Consider the following 17,284-nt stretch of genomic DNA (forward strand, 5'->3'; position numbering starts at 1 on the left):
GAGCCCAGCTTTCCAGCCTGTCAAGGTCCCTCTGAATGGAGGGACCTGTTGCCTGCACTGTTGCCTGCACTAGCACCAGGCACTATAGGGCTGTCCTGACCTCAAGCAGGCAGGAATGCCACCAAACTCTGTTTGTCCAGCCTGAAGGAGGGGGAAAAGGTAACAGGGGAGTAAGAAGAAGGTGGAGTAATACAGGGTCAGAAGTAGATGGAGACCTCACCCCAGGCAGCACTGACGCATTGCCCCTGCAGCTGTTCAGTGCAGTAGGGGAGATAGTACTCAGCACATCCCTGCTTCCTCTGGCCACAAGGCAGTTGCAGCTCAGCTGTTTATAAATGAGATGGGGGGGAAAGGAGGAAGCATGGTCCTTGTTGCTGCCCCTTGGTGCAGGGAGACCTCTATCCACTTCGAGGCAGTAGCACCAGCCTCTCCCAGCTCACAAAACTGGGGAAAATAAAGCACTGACAACTCTACCTCCCATCTTCTCCTGTAAACACATACTGGTAGTGCAGGAAAATTTATAACCCAGCTCTCTCAGTCTCTCATGGTCCAGGCTTTCCCAGGATCAGAGTGCAATTTACTGCTAGTAAAAGCCCAAAGAGGTGCATAAATCTGCCACCACCACTTCTCATGACCCATGTCAGCCCACTTCTTCCAGACCTGCAGCAGGAGAAGGTTTTTTGCTTAATTTCTCAGTCTTATCCGCCAAGAGAAAGGAGTGAGGAAAGAGACTCAGCACAACTCAAATCACTTGAAAAGCTGCACAGTGTGTGAATTGGTTGGATTTATGACAGTGTTTAGCATCACCACAAAGATCTTAGCTACAAATAACAGAATCCATTTCAGAAGAGGGAAAATGAAGTGGACAGGACAAAGGTACAAAGCTACAAGGAGCAGAAACAACATTCCTTGGATGTTTAGAAAGTGCAAGATGGCACATATGCATGCACACATCTCTCTCAGCTCTACACTTTACACTTATGTGAAGACAGTGGATCCTCATCACAGGAGGCTAGCTCAGAGAACTGGGGATACTTTTAGCCCAAAAGGGAGACTAGACCTATGCATACATCTAGAGGAAAGGAACTCCAGCCAATGCACCTGATTGTCTACTGGCACAGACCAAGGATAAGTACCTTTTGCCAAATGCTGATCAGCATATACTAGACCAGCTCAGTCAGGATGGAGAAGGTCAGCTTGGCTTCAGTCAATTGATAGCTGACTATGGCCAAGAAAAATCTTAGCACATCTCTTACCATCCTGCTCTAGCAAGCAATGAAAAAAATTCTCAGTTACAACTTCTTTAAGCCCTCTGGTTTTCCACCAAAGAACTCCATACGTTCAGTGCACTGCAAGTAGTGCTTGAGGTTGCACAGCTATTCCCCAGTATGTTTTTCTGCTTACTGATATGAATGTACATATAATGCCTCATTTCCAACTAGGTTAAGAGGCACAGCTTAAACTGCTGCTTCTACATGAAATTTGCCTTCTCTGCACTGCTATGCCACCCTTTGTCTGGGTGGACTATCTGTAGACACTTTTATCCAAGTTAAACATGTCTTTAGCTGGTGTAATGTGTCATTTCAGTAATGCCACGGTTTGAGTCTTTTGTATATGAACCTCTCTAAACCCCAAGCATCACCTAAAGAATGTGCAAGTTATCCAGTAGGAGCATTGGACCAAACACCTTCTGCCATTTTCTGTAAATTCGTTGAATATTCATACATCCTATAAGAAAGAAAATTAGTTTTAAGCAAAATTCAGGTTTTTCTTTCCTTTTTCTCCCCTTCAGGATATCTGATGGTAAAATCAAGTTCTACTGATTTTCCAGCAAGCTTTTTCTTGCAACTTTTAAAACACTCTCTTATATTTTTCTTCCAAATTCATTCAGATCATAAGAAAATACCATTTAGTTGCCTTAAAAGTCTCAATTTCTATTCAAAAGGAAAAAACAGAGATGCCAAATGCAGCCATTTTATGAAGTTCTTACCAGAGAGTAATTGATTTTTCTCCTCCAGACATAGTCCATGAGGATTTGGGGAAGGAAACGTGACACAACTTAATCTTATCCTCACACTGAATCTCAACCAGATTCTATACTTACTGCTGTTTTATACTGCAGGAAAAGCAATACATTAGGGTGTCCTGAAAACACCTGAACATTTATGCAGCAAAAGAAATGCTGTTTTGATGCTTAAAAAAAAAAAAAAAAAAAAAAAAGGAAATGATCAACTGCAAAGACAAAAAGTAGCAGCCACTGTATGTAGCTAACATGAAGAATTTACACAGCGTTCATTACAGGCATCAAAATAACAACCTAGATAGTACCTCCACAGCTAATATGCTCCTCAGATGAAAAAAGCAGAACAAGCTTATAAACAATAATATTTTGAAATGAAGCTGATTAAAAATAAAATCAAGCAATTACATCTAGTACCACAGAAACATCCAAAATTGGCCCAGTCCTCAGCAGAACCAATGCTAGGATTCTGTCCAACTTCAAAGGGACACCAAGTCCTGTTTCTGATCTGCAGCTAAACACTTGTGTAGGTACACATCACAATTTGTTCTGCCACAGTTGACGAACTACGCTACTACAGAACACAATTAATTCAGAGAAGATGCATGGATATCTGTATTACCCTGTGCACTTGAAAAGTCCCAGTTAGACAGCTGGGACAAACTTTAGCTCTAATTTTCTGTTTTGTTCCATTTTTATGCTTCATCATGCAAGCAATATTTCTTATTAAACATCTGCCTTGGTAGAAGTGGGCACTGCCTCTAAATTTATGCAGACAGACATGTACAAAGATGCATGATTAAATGTTGTTCTTACACCAATTCTCTCCTGGGAAGCATTGGCTGTAGATAAAGTAAGCCCTGGCCATCCCTCCTTAACCTGCAGCATCCTGAGGGACAGTTCTCTGCTAGGGGCCAAGAACCAGCCCTACAATACCTGGTCATGTTAAGGAAGCTCTTCTGTCAACTTGCTACTCTACCGCTTGAAATCAAGGACTGAGTCCAGAGATGATATATGAATCGGCTACATGTACATCCCTGTTTCTTGCAAATTCAAATCGCATTTGGGAACCGTTTGCACCAGAATGAGACTGGGGAACATCCAGACCTTTGTGTTCAAAAAGAGGTTTACTATCAAGTAGCCATTTTTCCTACAGTGAAAAAATAAACTGCAGACAACCCATGATCAGCAGACTGCATTTCTCCTAGCTCCTGACTGTTCCAAACTGAGTGATGAAAGGATAGTACAGTTCTTGCCTCTTCCAGCCCCCATCTAGAACACCCTTAGCATGTACACACACACACACGACAAACCATTGACTCACAGGACTTTAGGAAGCTCATCTATATAGGTTGCCTTTGTAATCAAGAGAGATTAGCTTCTCCAAAGGAGAACGTGGAGCACATCCACTGGGCCTCTGCTCTTGAAAGGAACTCCCTCTTTCTCCACTGACTCAGTGGATATCCTCTGGAAACAAGTCCCCCACAACTAGTGTTAGCTTTTGCAAATGCTCTCCCTCTCCATATAAAAGTCAAACATCTCACCAAGCTTATAAGAGCCAGTGTATCGTGAACGACAAGAAGGGATACACCAAGGGATACACCAAGGGATACAAACTGCAGGAATGAAAATCCCAAGTGATTTTAAAGATCTAGAGACAACTCTAAAGAGCTGCCTGCACATCACAGAAAATTCTTCAATAACTCTAGTTTCCTGTCACAGAGTCTCTGCAGTTCTCATCCCTCATCCTTTGTTTAAGAGCAATTGCTTGAGGATCAGGTCCCTTAGGAATTCACCTCCTCCTATCACATTTTCTCCCACCTAGAGTTAGCACTGAAGCTAGATGTACAAAGAAACATCTTATTGTCACTGGGAAATATAAATGTATCCAAAGCAGAACAAGAAGAAACCTTCGCTGGTAGTTTGGAGGAATAATTAGCTTCTGGGTCTCCCGTATCTCAGAGGACACCACAGCCTCTGGGCTATGGAAACTGCTTCTCCATTTCTTTCATGCTGAAGTCATTTTCCTTTATATAAAGTAATTACTTTATACCAGGCCAAAGAAACAGAATACCTCCACAGCCCAGTCGTTAGAGCACTCCCTCTCCAGCACAATGAATAGGCATTTATATAAAGTAGAACAGCTCCAACTGGAAAACCTCCAACTGAGAAAGCATTACTGCAGAGGACCCAGGAGCCCAGGCCCTCATGCTGACTAGAACAAGTCCCCACTCCAAGGCATGCAGAACAGGAATGCGTCACCCAAAACCTAGTTACATTTCTGCTTACAGATCAAGTTAATTTCAGCACAGAACTAGCAAGATCTATGAAATTGGTATTTATTTTGGTGGGGCAATCAATCCATTTCCTGGTAAATTTGCTCCATTACAAATCCCTCCTGTCAAAAACCTTAATCACCACCTCTGACATCATAGGCTGAAAGCAGGGCTCTTTCTGACAAGCAGTGATCAAGGAATAGCCAGAACACGATTTCAACTTTACATCCTAACGGAGAACTGTGAGAGAAATTAGGTGAGGTATGCTGCTAACCAACAATGATCTCCTATTGTGTCCCTCCTATATATACATATATATATATGTATATGTATATATATATATACACATAGAGAGAGAGAGAGAGAGAAACATCAATGCATTCAACAGAGTTGCTCAAGTCAGATGCCTGCTGTGGGCACACAGCTCCTGCTTCAGAGAGCACTGTGGCACAGGCATTTGGCTCCTGCTAAGTTCTACAGTCTCTGTGGTTCAAAGAGACTTTTAGCCCCATTACTTTCCATTGAAATCATTCAAATTAAAAGGGGATGAAGCACAAGTCTTAACAAGTTCTCCCTGAATCCCTGTTTTGAAAGTTCACAAAACTTCCAAACCAGAGATTCAGAGAGAGCCTTCTGTGAGAGTCACTATGTCTTTCAAAGCAGCCGTCCCACAGCTATCCTATTTTTCTAAGCTACTTAGCTTTTATCTCCTCCTGTTCAGCACACAGGCCCCCCATCACATAATGAAATGATCATAATGTCTTTTCTAAGATCACGTTTATGCTTTTGTAGTATTTACCACTTAGCTGCTTCCAGATGGAGATTTAAAAGCTTCCTCCTAGCATACTTGAATATGTGGTACTTCAGATTACATCCAAGTTGCTTTTATACTTCAGCTTTCCCGATTTCAGGACACTATCTTTGCAATTTTAATTATATATGTGGGTCACTCCAAAAGTAACACCTCCTATTTATTTTCATGGAAACTAAGCTAGTTACAAAGAGTACAGTAATACTATTCGATAGAGCAAATTCTCAGCTACAAAACAGTATTTTTCAACACAGGAACCACTATTAGCTATGCTTTTTCACCAGCAAGGCATGAGAGCACACCACACTCATAAAAATCAGCACCAGTGGACGAGACCCATCGTTATCACTGCTGAAATGCACCACCCATCACCACACTATGTAACATCCGCTATTTGGTGTCTATAAACATTTGGCAAGTGTCAATGAACGCCAATGGGTGCTATTTTTTCCACCTGGAGTGACTCAGCGACAAATCTTTGCTTCATGCATGCTTCCATGTCAGACGCCATTTTGTCAGAATGCCCCTCTGCTGCCATCTGTCATGCAGCAACAAAACGTAACAGGATATTTCAGGAAGGTTAGACCTCTGCTGACATCTCACAGTGCCTCTGACATTGTGGGACAACATCATAAAATAGGAGGCATTAGTTTTAGAGCAGATCCTCATCTAACATTCACTTCTTCAGCAATAAATTTGAGGAAAATTTCAAGGTGCACCAAAAATGTGAAGTGCTGGAGAGGAGAGACAAAGAGAACAGATTATGTCATCTTGTCGCTTTCATTAGCCTCTCCCTTGGGGATTGTCAGGCTCTGATGTTTCAGCCTGACTCTGCTGAAACACGTCTGACATGAGGGAATCTCCCCTGAGATGCTCAGGCCACTAACTACAGTAGACAGTGACACCAGAGAAATACAGAGGAGAGAGAGGGGTGCAGGGATGTGCATATCCTTCCTCTGTGCTTTCCAAGCAAGTGTATGCTTAAGTGCAAGTAGCTACAAGCTACTGCATTTTTGTACGTTTCCTTTACCACAATGTACTTCAAATGCATTTATCATCAGAGATTAGTAATGAAAATTCACCAGCAAACCAGTCACATGCATTTAATTAATATCCTACATTATCCAGCACAAAGACATCTAAAGCAGCAACCCTTTCTCCATCCTCCTCCCAGAACAGCTGCCAGCATACCTACTCCCCTCCACGCATCCACTGAGCCGCCCTTCTCACCACTCTGACTTCAAAAGCATCCAACCCCAGACACTGAAGATCCAGGATTGCCCTCAGAACCAGAGCCAGCTTTAGGCTCCTAGAAGATCTTCCACCATCCACTTCCAGGACCTTATTCCCAGCAGGAGAATGGTTGTGCAGCAGGGGTCCCATACAACAGAGGAAAACCAGAATCCTTTGTCATGGGAGAGCACAACAGCAGATATTGAGATTTACCTCTTACTTACCTATATCCGCTGTGCCCTGCTCATGGCCAACAGCTGGAGGCAATACGCAGTCACAGCTGCCTCCAGATATCATTAGGCTTTTACGTCTATCGCCTGAAAACAATTTGCTGTTCATTAGGCAATCAGCTGTGATGTAGGACACGGCAGTTGTGCTAGTAAATTATCAGCAGGTTCATGACACAAAACCTTATCTGTCTCATGTAGCTCCTAGAAACCATCTCATCTTCTGGCCTGTTTAGAAATACTAAATTTCTAATTTTCATATTTGTTTCCATTTGCAAAATCCTCCAAATTCTTCAGAGGCCATGCTTGACAAGGAAGAATAAATACATCCACAAGAAGGAGTTATGTGTCCTAGCTCCTCAACAGTGCATGGCAACCCTACCAAAGAGATTAGGAAAAGAGGTGAAAAATAAAATGTTTAATCTGTGTGTAATAAAAAAGACAGTTCAACATGTCGCTTCCTCCATCTGAGTTTGAGCTTGTCCTAGATACCAGTACAGAAAACTCCTGATTCTACTCAGAAACACCGGAGGCTGAAGTTATGGACTTGAAGAAAAAAAGAAAGGGTGCTGTATCTCAGTAATGTGCAGTAAGAGATGAACTGGAATAGGCTTAAGGTCATATAGTACAGTTCTCCAGTGCTGGCCAAATTCACTGTCTCAAAATGGCACCTTCAGCCTTCTCAACTACCTGCAGGACAATCTCTAGTGATTCAAAGTAAGGATACCCCTCCCTGAACCTATTAATAAAACCTCCTATTCAAACTCCAACTCTACACAGGTAGTTTCTCCAACTCAGAGCATAGGGAGACACAATTGTGGACAACAGCTTGAATGAAGCAATGATTCTCAGAAAGCACTATGCTTACGGATCTCCAAATTCTCAAATTATTCTCCAGAAGCAGTGAATATGATGAGGATAAGGCACCTTTAAACTGTAGCTCATTTTGCAAGTCAACAGAATATTATGAATTGGTAAGGTACGTATTTTCACATGGGTGAAGTTTGCTACAGAAAGGGACACAAATCTCAGTCTAGAAGAGCCCATATTATTGCAGGGTTCAAGCATCATAACTGCAAGTGCTAAAACATCGCTGGACCTCTTTGGGGAGTTTCTGTCCGTGACAAACTCCAAGCAGAACTCAAGCCATGGCACCATTCAACACCATTATATGAAGTTCTACACGCACCAAATGAGATTTAAAGCAATGGGGCCAGATTCAATCACATGGGGAGTATTTCCACAGATTGGACTGTTGGTCCTGTCTCCCACACTCTAAACAGATTGACCTCATTAACTTTCTTCTAAAGTTGCTTAGTTAGGCACACAAATATTATGATCTATGGTTCACCTGAGGCAGACTTTATTAGATACAAACCTGATATTTCAGCACCTACATCCAGCTTTAAATAGCTTCAGTCAGAGCCATCCTGCCACATTTATCAGTATCTTCTGCTATCACCTAAACCATTCTTGCAGTAAACATTTAATTTGATATTTAATCTCTATTCTCTCTGCTTCATCTTAAATTCATTTATTTCTCAATCTATCCTCAGTGACTAATGAGAATAATTGGCCCCTGTCCTCTTTCTGTAATGGTCTTTTATGTGTTCGCAGACAGTTAGGCATCCACCCACAGCTGTTTTTTCTCTCCAGACCTGAGGCTCTTCCAACCTTTCTTTACCTGTCTTCTTTTCTCTGATCTGCAGTCGTTGCCTTTGTTCACTCCCCCACGTCCTCCCCAGTCCTTCCCTCTCTCAAAAGCGCAGCCCCCATACAGAACACAGTTATTTAAGTGAGGTTTAACTACATCTCTAAGTAGATATTAGACATTATTTCACTGTTTTGTACTAGTGATTGCATACAAAGCTCATGCATGGGCTGGAGAGAAGGTTCAGTGGAGGATGGCAGTAACTGGAGTGATTCATTTTTTAATTGGTGGTTCAAATGCAGCCTAGGAGTGCATTAAGCATGAACTGTTTCCCTCTCACAACTAGGTAACCTCTATCACTTTTGGGTAACTCTTCAGTTCATCACATGGAGAATCAATTGGACACAAGGTCCTGTGTGCCTAACATGCAAGTGATGAGCAGGAGCAACAGAACATTAGCTCATGGCTTATTCAGGTCAAATTAATGGGCCCCATGCCTGTTTTGGTGGCAGTCAACAAGGACATGCCACCAAGAGACCATAAAGATCATATTCTCGTTTCTCCCTTTAAAGTGTTTCTTCCCTATAGGTGTTTAAGCACAATCACACATGCACACTGATATTAGTCACACTGTATGTGCTCTGGGAATAGAGATACATCCTCAGTATTCACAGCTGGAAACCCACCACTTCACCTAAGCCACATTCAGCAGCTCTTTACAGTTTTGAACCTTCCTTGACCATAAGGATAGAGAATAAGGAGCAAACACTGCAAAGGTCTCAACCTTGTATCCCTTCACCTTAAGCCACCTACACTCTCATTCATAATTTCTCCTTTTTTGTCAGAAGTTTAATCAATGCATGTTTCTTTCTCGCTCCAAAACACATTGTCTTTGATTGTGTTAGAAAGGAGAGAGATCTATCCAACATACCGTACCTCACAATCTCCAAACACCCTCTGTGCTAGGAAGCATTGGCTGGCTGTGAGTTTCAGAGTACACCCCCTTCCCCTCTCTCCTGTCTTAGTAGCCCTGAGTACAGAGAAAGCAGTACTTTTATTCCTCACACATTAAGCACATTCAGTGCATAAATCAGGGAAACCAAAGCCAGTCTCTCCTGCCCAGCACTCCCTCCCCTACTTCTACAAAACCCAAATGCTAAACAAAGAGCAGGATAGCCTCAAGAGAACAAAATTAGTCATGATTTGAATTGACTTTATGACAGCACTGCCTAGTGCCACACCTCAGGTTCAGAGCCCACAGGGATGCATTTCCCTCTGCAGGTAACCTAAGACACATGGACATACACCTGGTTGACTTTCACACACAGCCATTCAGATGCCAACACATAGCTCTAGCAGGGAGCCAGCAGGTTGTACCTCACGGCAGCTATAAGCTCTTTAACTATAAAGGGTGGGTTGGTTTGGTGGTGGTGTTTTTCCCCTAAAATAAAAATGTAGTTCGAGCATTTAGCCCATGTGGGTCCTGACTCCCAGTTAGCACCATACCACTGATATTTCCAGAGTAAGTGCCAACCTATACCAGCCCAGAACCTAACTCTCCTGTCTTATGATGAGTAGAGGAGCATGGCAGATGCACAAGAGGGGTGCTGGAGCCCCCTTGGTAGCTGGAGAAATTATCTTTTACATTCTCATAATGACGCACTTAGCTAAAGCAGGAACACAAGAGGAAGGAAGAAAGTAATGATAGCAGGAGGACCATGCTTAGCTTTAAGTCTCTTATTTTCCTCTAGTTCTCCTTCTATATACGTCAGCACTGCTATCTCCAAACTGCTTCATCTTACCCAGGGCAGTAGCTAGGTCTGTCTGACTGCAGTGAAGCCACTACTTGAGAGAGTTGTTTTCATGATGAAATCTTGTGGATGTGTATGTAGGGGACAGGTCACGGTAATAGCAGATAATACTACACATCCATTGCTTGTTTTTCTATCTCAAGTATAAATACGTCTCATAGGCAGGTCACAGGAGAATCAGGCAGTGCTGGAGCCCTGGTGCCAGGCAGACAGAATGCTACCAGCATCCCACTGTATATCATCCAATACATGGAGCCATCTCTTCTATTAACTGATCCACTCTTCATGATAAATTGAGGTCAATATGTGAAGGCATTTTTTGGTGTAAGCCTCAATGATCCTTATGGGTCTCTTCCAACTCAGGATATTCTATTCTATATTCTCTAGCTACAAGACAACTTCTGTGCTGCCCACCACACCATGCTGAGAAAGGGTGTACAGGTAGTGTAGGGCTCTGGCATCCCTGAAGTTCATCTAGGTTGATCCTCTTGGACCACCTCACAGGCAGCTTTTGTGCATCTTAAGAAGAAAAAAACAGCAGCAGGGAATGGAGCCCATTGCAGAGGCAAACAGCACTGTCCATACATCCTCTCTCCTCCACTCATCCTCTGCCAGCTTGGGGGTTATGAGAGAACAGTACTGGGAATCAAATCCAGACCTCCCGCATGCTGCTGCAGAGACAACAAGTGCTAAAGCACCAAATCCAGGTAGCCAGGTAGTATCAGTCCAGCATGGGAGTCCAAGCACATCTCCATGTGCTAACACAGAAAGGCTCCAGCACTGGAGCTGGCATCTACCTGTCCTCTTCCAAACTAAGCTTGAGGAACAGGCCCACCTCAACTCCAACAGCAGATGAAATACGAAACTGAACATTGCAGCTTTCTCCCTCTGTATGCTAGAGGTTGGGCACTGGATGCTGGTTTGTTGGTTGATAAGAGTTTTATACAGAGGTAACTAATAATCCAAAATGAGCATGAAACAGAACAAAGAGTAGATGAGGATGAAGAACTAGGATTTTTATCCCTGCTCTGCATTTTCCATCTTCATCATGCTCTTGCATAGGCAGACACAATGCAAAACCCAACCATCCATACAGGTATCCCCAAAACACTGCCCAAAGCAGGACAGCAGACTGCTCCTGATGCCTTCATTTGCCCAGCTGTAGTTTCACTGACAAAGGGATCACATGAGGCACCAAGATCCAAGCATGCCAAGATGAGCTGGTGTGCATCGCCAGGCCAGAGCCCAGCATCCCAGAAAGAAAAGCAGGAGCTCTGGCCACGCTTCTTTCCTTCTCCCTGTTGAAATTCACCTCGACCCACCAAGGCAGAGCTGAGTGAAAGCTGAAGCAGGTCTCCTCACTCCAGGCTGTGTGTCTATTCCACCCTCTGCCAATCCCCTGACACCCATGCCCAGTACTGGGAGACATGCTAGTGCACACCGGGACTAGGAGATGTGGAGGCAGCAAGAACTGCTGCTTCTTTGGGGGGACGTAGGCGAGCATTTGCAAATTGCCCATACCCACACATACAGAGCACCTCACACCTACACATGATGGCTGCGCTCCTCAGAACTGCAGCTGGGGCACACCAGGTCACCCCGCATCCCTAGGGAATGAACAGCAGGGCAGCACTGAGAACCTAAGAGCTTGATGTGCTGTGTACCCAGCCTCTCCTGTGCACCCAACACTGAAACAGCCACCTCCATGCAATGCTTGCACTCCCCTGGAGGTGGCTATGCTTGGCAGTGTGAGGCAACAGCAGAGGGTGCCGCCTATTGCCAATGCTGAAGCTTGCAGGGGAAAATGAGGAAAAAATCCTAATCAAAAGTAGCAGCAAGAGAGACCGAGAGGTAAATGGGGGTGAGGATGTGGGTCCACATTTCCTGCTCCCATGAGCAGCAGTGCCATAAGAGCCCTCTCCAACACTACCTCCACCCAAATCTGGTCCAGGTCACATCTGGGAAGAGGTATGGGGCAATATGGGACCTACCTGGGCCCAGTGCCTTCAAGTAGTTAAGACTTTCAAGACATTAGAAAGTGACAGGCACCCAGCACCCTGCAGCCCGGCCAAGCCACCTGTCCCTCCAACCACCCCGAGGAGCAGGAGATACCCAGTATCTGCCCTCCTCTTCCCTGGCCCTGCTCACTGAGGAATGGGGATGCATCCCCTCCACCCTCAGAGTTTGTGCTCTTAGAGGCTGTCATGGGGAAATAAGACCCAAGTGAGGTGGACAGTGCTGGGGTCCTGGGAGTATCCAGCAGCAGGCACAAGATGTAGGGCTTGAGAAATTCCTCCTAGAAGCAGGAGAAAGGCTCTCATGCACTCTCCTCTCTCCATGCAGGTAAACTTTCTACTCCCACATGCAGAGGGAGAGGGAGGGAGCTCTCTGGTAGGGAGGATCCAGGCACTGATAAACCCTGGGAAGCCTTGGATATTTATAGAAGCACAGTCAGAATATGGCAGGGAAGGTGGCTGTCAGCCCCTCCGCACAGAACTGCTTTTCATTTTTAACAATAGCCCAGAAAACCCCTCCAAAAGGAAAAAACAAGCTACTGGAAGAACCAAGGCGAGCAAGAACGGTCTTGGTGCCATGGGGATGGGGACCCCCTGAGCTCATCTACAGCAGCAAAGCTGCAGGGGGCTGCAGGATACAGCCCCTTCCCTCCTCCTCCTCCTGCTGCTGCTGCTGCTGTGAGCCTCCCCCGCCCACTGAAGGCCTCTGGATCTGGTGTAGGGTGCCAAGCAGAAGGAGGGCTGTGGGGAACCCACACCGGGGCTAAGGGTGATAATAAAAGGTGGGGGTGGAGGGAGGAAATTCAGCCCCATCACCCCTTCTCTAACCTGTCATGAGGGCATGCAGCCCCACGCGTGCTGCTAAGAGCTTAAAATAAACTCAGCACCTCTCACCCGGCGCTCTCAGCGGGGCGCGGCACAGCAGCCGCATGCTCTGCACCCCCCCGGCGCTCTGCTCCCTTTGTCTTGCCACCATCTTATGGTAAAGCTCACATGGCATGCTATGTTCGGGATGCACCGGTGGCTGGATGCACAATAGCCATTTTGCAAGCAGGCTGAGGAGGGGGCTACCCACAGCAGGGAGGAGGGGGGGAATGCGGTGAATTGATTAAAACACGTGAAGTAGCCCGAATACGTTGCCTTGTAGATTCGGGTAAAGACTCCTGACGTGCTTGGACTTAAAATAGCCCTCCACCTCCACGCGAGCAGCTGCACTCGCCCAGCACTGGGCGGGCTCCTGCCGCGGTGCTGAGGCGGTCCCCAGCCCTGCATAGGGCCGCTCACAATGGAGAGGCCAGAGTGGGTCTGGAGTAATGCAGCACCCATCTCATAACAAGCACATTTATATCTACCGTTGTTCCTAAGGAGCTCTGTTTTCACATCACGGCATGACACGGAGCTGCTGGACCGATGGAAAGAAAGAACCAACGTACAGATGGATGGATGGGAATAACTGTCATCTCCCCCTTTATCAAAGCCACGTTCTCTCTCCCATAATCTGCACCCACACTACACAGCCCCCTCCCCTCCTCCCTAAAAAAAAACCCAAATTCCTAAGGGACTTCCCCCCCACACCATTCACAGCACGTAACTGGGAGCATCCCTATCGCCTTCCCTGTATCTCCTATCTGATGAGCCAAAGGGGAATCAACATGTCTGGTGAACATTGCCTCCTTTCTGAGCTCTATCTGGTTCTGCAAGCAGCAGCCCCAAACCTTTTGTTCTACCATGAGTGGTCTTCCCTGAGCACGGCTGCGTGCGGAAAGCAGGCTACGACCAGGAACGCACCATCAGGAAATTCCCTACCTTGGTTTGTAGAAGCAGAACCTCTAGACGGACAGATCAAGGGAGAGAGCATGTTGGGAATGTCCAGGCTCCTCTTCTTGCTTGCATATCCACATAAGAAGAATGAGGGTCGAGGGGGGGGGGGGAAGGGGGCAAAAGTTGGGGAACAAGTTTAAAAAAAAAAAAATCCTATTTGGCTGTAAAAACAAACAAACACAAAAAAACAAACAGAGGATTCTTGGTGGCAATCTTGCGTCTTGAAGCAGTGCAAATTCAAAAGCTGGAGAGCATCACTTCAGAGGAGATTCAGCGCGAGCCGTGAGGATCGTCAAATGCAGGTTCCAGAGTAAGCATTCCTTTCGCCTTTTAGTGATTATTCTTAACGATTATTTTCTCTCTTTTTCTCACTCCTGGAGTCCTAGTGGAGGAGGTTGTGTTGAAAGCAACTGGAGGTCGGTGCCGTTCTTCTGTGAAGCATGATTATCCTCAAAGCGTCCCCTTCCTGAAGGGAAAAATGAGCATCAATTCGCTATTAGAGGGGTCTGAAGGGGATAAAAACCGCTCCCCGACAAAGACATTCACACATTGAGAAGAAAGGGAAGCAAAACGCATTTCCCAACGGCGCACACAAGTGGAATCAGAAAAAAAAAATAAATAAAAATCAAAAAATAATAATAAAAAAAAAAAACCCACAGCTGGCACGAGTCTATAAATAATTCAGCTACGGGCTGACTACACCATTCCCGGGATAGGCATGCATACGAGACGGGAAAGCGGGCGCGATGTGAATCGCAGCGAGCGAACGCGCCCCCCGCTCGGCGCGGCCCCCTCCCCACGCACGCACAGCATCGCGCCCACCCCCAGGCCCAGCCCCCGGAGGGCCGTGCCCACCCCTCTGCAGTGCTGCCGGCCCCGCTGCCCGCCTCAATGGGCACACGCGCTGTGACGGGGGGCCGCTTCACCTGCAACGTGGCCGGATCGCGCTACGCCCCTCACCCCCCACCCCCTCCCGACACACACACGTATCGCCCGCCTCTCCTCCCCTCCTCGGGAATGCATCCATCAGTTCTTTAGGGGTTGGGTGGGTTGGTTGTTTTTTTTCCTCTGGGGGGGTGGGTTGCCTGGGGCGTACCTCCACCCTACCACCTCCAGCGTACACGGACAGGTTTATAGCTCTGCAGGCATTTATTTAATGAACTCGCAAGTGTTTTGTGTTGGCTTTCACCCCCCCACCATGCCCCCCTTTCCCCTCCCATCATACTTCCAGCTGTCATAAAACACAGACCCACATACATACCGGCAAATCCTTCTCCAAGCACCGGGCTGCACTGAGCAGCTACTGCCCCCCTCTCTCCCTGCAAGGCTGAGCCGCCTCAGATATGCCCAACTTCTGCCTCTCCGCCGGTACAGCCAGGGTAGGAGATATGGTGTGGTGAGGGGGAAGCGTGCAGAGCATCACCCTAAAAATATATGTTAAAAAAAAATCTTCTGCAATACAAAAGCTTCTCCGGAGGTGAAGAAAGCAGGAAGGCAAACTCATAAAACAGCTTAATGATTACTAAGAATAAAATACACGCATGGAAAATTGTTGGGAGGGGGGACAGGACAAAAATAAATAAATAAATAATAAATAAATAAATAAATGAATAATCACGGCTTAAGCAGGAAAGCAGAAAAGGAGGGAAAGGAGGAGGAGAGACAGAGAAGGAACCAGAGATGAACCCCTCCCCACCGAGTCCGGGGGAGGACTCAGCCTCCGACACCGGGCGGGGGTGAAGGGAGAGCCCGGGCGTTGGGCAGTGGTGCGGGATGCGGTGCCAGGGTTGAGGTTCGGTGCACCAGAGGTGCAGCCCCGGGGGCAGTGCTCCGCGTGGTTGGAAGAGAGCAAGGAAAGGAATGCTAAAAATAAATAAATAAAATATTAACAATAACCATAAAATAGTAATAATAGGAAGAAAGGAATAGGCGCCCTGCCAGCAGGCAAGCAGAGGAATTGGATCTGAACGAGAAGAAAGGAGAGCTGAGATAACGCTAATATCCAAATTGGATACTCCACAATTAAGCCCAGTGCTTTAATTGCTATTCTCGGAGCCCCCTGGAAGCTAGGCAGCACAAATTCAGTCTGAACAGAAAGCAAAGTATGTTTGCACACACCTCCCTTCTGCACTGTCCTGCCCACTCATGGGTGCCTGTCTGCACTCCCCTGGGTCTCCCCAGTCCCCCCCCTCACCCCCTTGCAGGAGAGCTCTATGGCCAAGGCTCTCTACCTGTCCCCACCACAGCCAGGCTCAGCTCTGAGCACCCAGGCAGAGCTGAGTGTGCCTAGGTGCCCCACAGTGCAATGCTGGGAAGTTTGCCCCAAACCAGTGCAAGCCAGAATGGATAACAAAGCAAAGTCCTTCCAAGCAGGCATGCCAAGGGCACCCTTTAGGGCATAAAGTCATCCAAGCGTCACAAAGACCCATCCTGTCTGTATGTAAAGTTTGGACTGGCTCAGCCAGACCTTGGCCATCTAGAGAAAAGAGCAGTGGGAAAAGCCCTCCCTATGCTGCCCTGACAGCTGCACTTCAAGAAAGCAAAGCCCAGGTCCAACACCACATGCCCTGCCTCAGTGCTGATCCAGGCCGCATTCTCTCCTTTGCAGCTTTCTCAGTAAAAGTATAATCCCCATAAAACACATAGAACGGCTTAGGATGGAAGCAACCTTAAAGCCCATCTAGTTCCTGTCCCCTTGCAATGGGCAGGGTTGCCATCCACCAGACTAAACTGTGCAGGGCCTCATCCAACATGGCCTTGAACCTCTAGGGATGGGGCACCCATAACTTCTTCCTACCTATGCAGGCTCTGTATCAGGAGTGGTGAGAAGGTTTCTCTAAAGTGATGAGCAAGGACATGCTGAAGAACCACATTCCAATGAGCAGCCAAGCACTCAAACTCAATTCCAGTCCTTAGTCACAGGTATATCTGCAAGGCAACATGAAAATAAGTCAAGATTCCACACTATTATGGCAAAAGTTCCCAAGGGAAAAAGGCCACCTGAAAGCACCAGAACATTTTCCACCTCCAAGGTCTTCAAATTCCATCCTCACAGTTCACCTAGGCTTTGTTGTTCTACAGAGAAGTTGTGCGTGGCAATATAGATGTCCTGGAGCATGTCCAAAGAAGAGCAATGAAGCTCTGAGGGGTCTGGAGAACAAGTCTTATGGTGAGTGGATGAGGTACCATCTTCATCCAGGTAACGGTGATAGGACAAGAGGGGATGGCCTTAAGCTGTGCTGGGGAGGTTCTTTTTGGATATTAGGAAAAAATCCTTCTCCAAAAGAGTGGTGCTGCAGTGACACAGGCTGCCCAGGAAGGTGGATGTGCTACCATCCCATGAGGCATTTAAGAAACCTGTGGATGTGGCACTGAAGGACATGGTCAGTGGGCATGGTGAGGGTGGGCTGAGAATTGGA

The 17,284-nt window shown here is 46.4% G+C and overlaps 1 protein-coding gene across 4 annotated transcripts in view; it reads right to left on the reverse strand.

The window, feature by feature from the left end:
• GRIN2B (glutamate ionotropic receptor NMDA type subunit 2B) overlaps positions 1-16,789 on the reverse strand; it is a 211,905-nt gene extending 195,116 nt beyond the window's left edge. Inside the window, exons 1-3 of one of the 4 annotated variants that reach the window (XM_032444362.1) lie at positions 16,663-16,789; positions 15,127-15,289; positions 13,851-14,331 (exon numbers count right to left, since the gene is read on the reverse strand). The gene's annotated coding sequence lies outside the window, so the exon portion shown is untranslated. Of the gene's footprint in view, positions 1-13,850; positions 14,658-14,720; positions 14,788-15,126; positions 15,290-16,662 lie in introns of those variants that run through there. The other 3 variants (XM_032444365.1, XM_032444367.1, XM_015862020.2) reach the window with 3 other exon arrangements.
• Between the last annotated feature and the right edge of the window lie 495 nt (positions 16,790-17,284).

This window comes from Coturnix japonica, chromosome 1, assembly GCF_001577835.2.
Source record: "Coturnix japonica isolate 7356 chromosome 1, Coturnix japonica 2.1, whole genome shotgun sequence".
NCBI classification, from domain to species: Eukaryota; Metazoa; Chordata; class Aves; order Galliformes; family Phasianidae; genus Coturnix; species Coturnix japonica.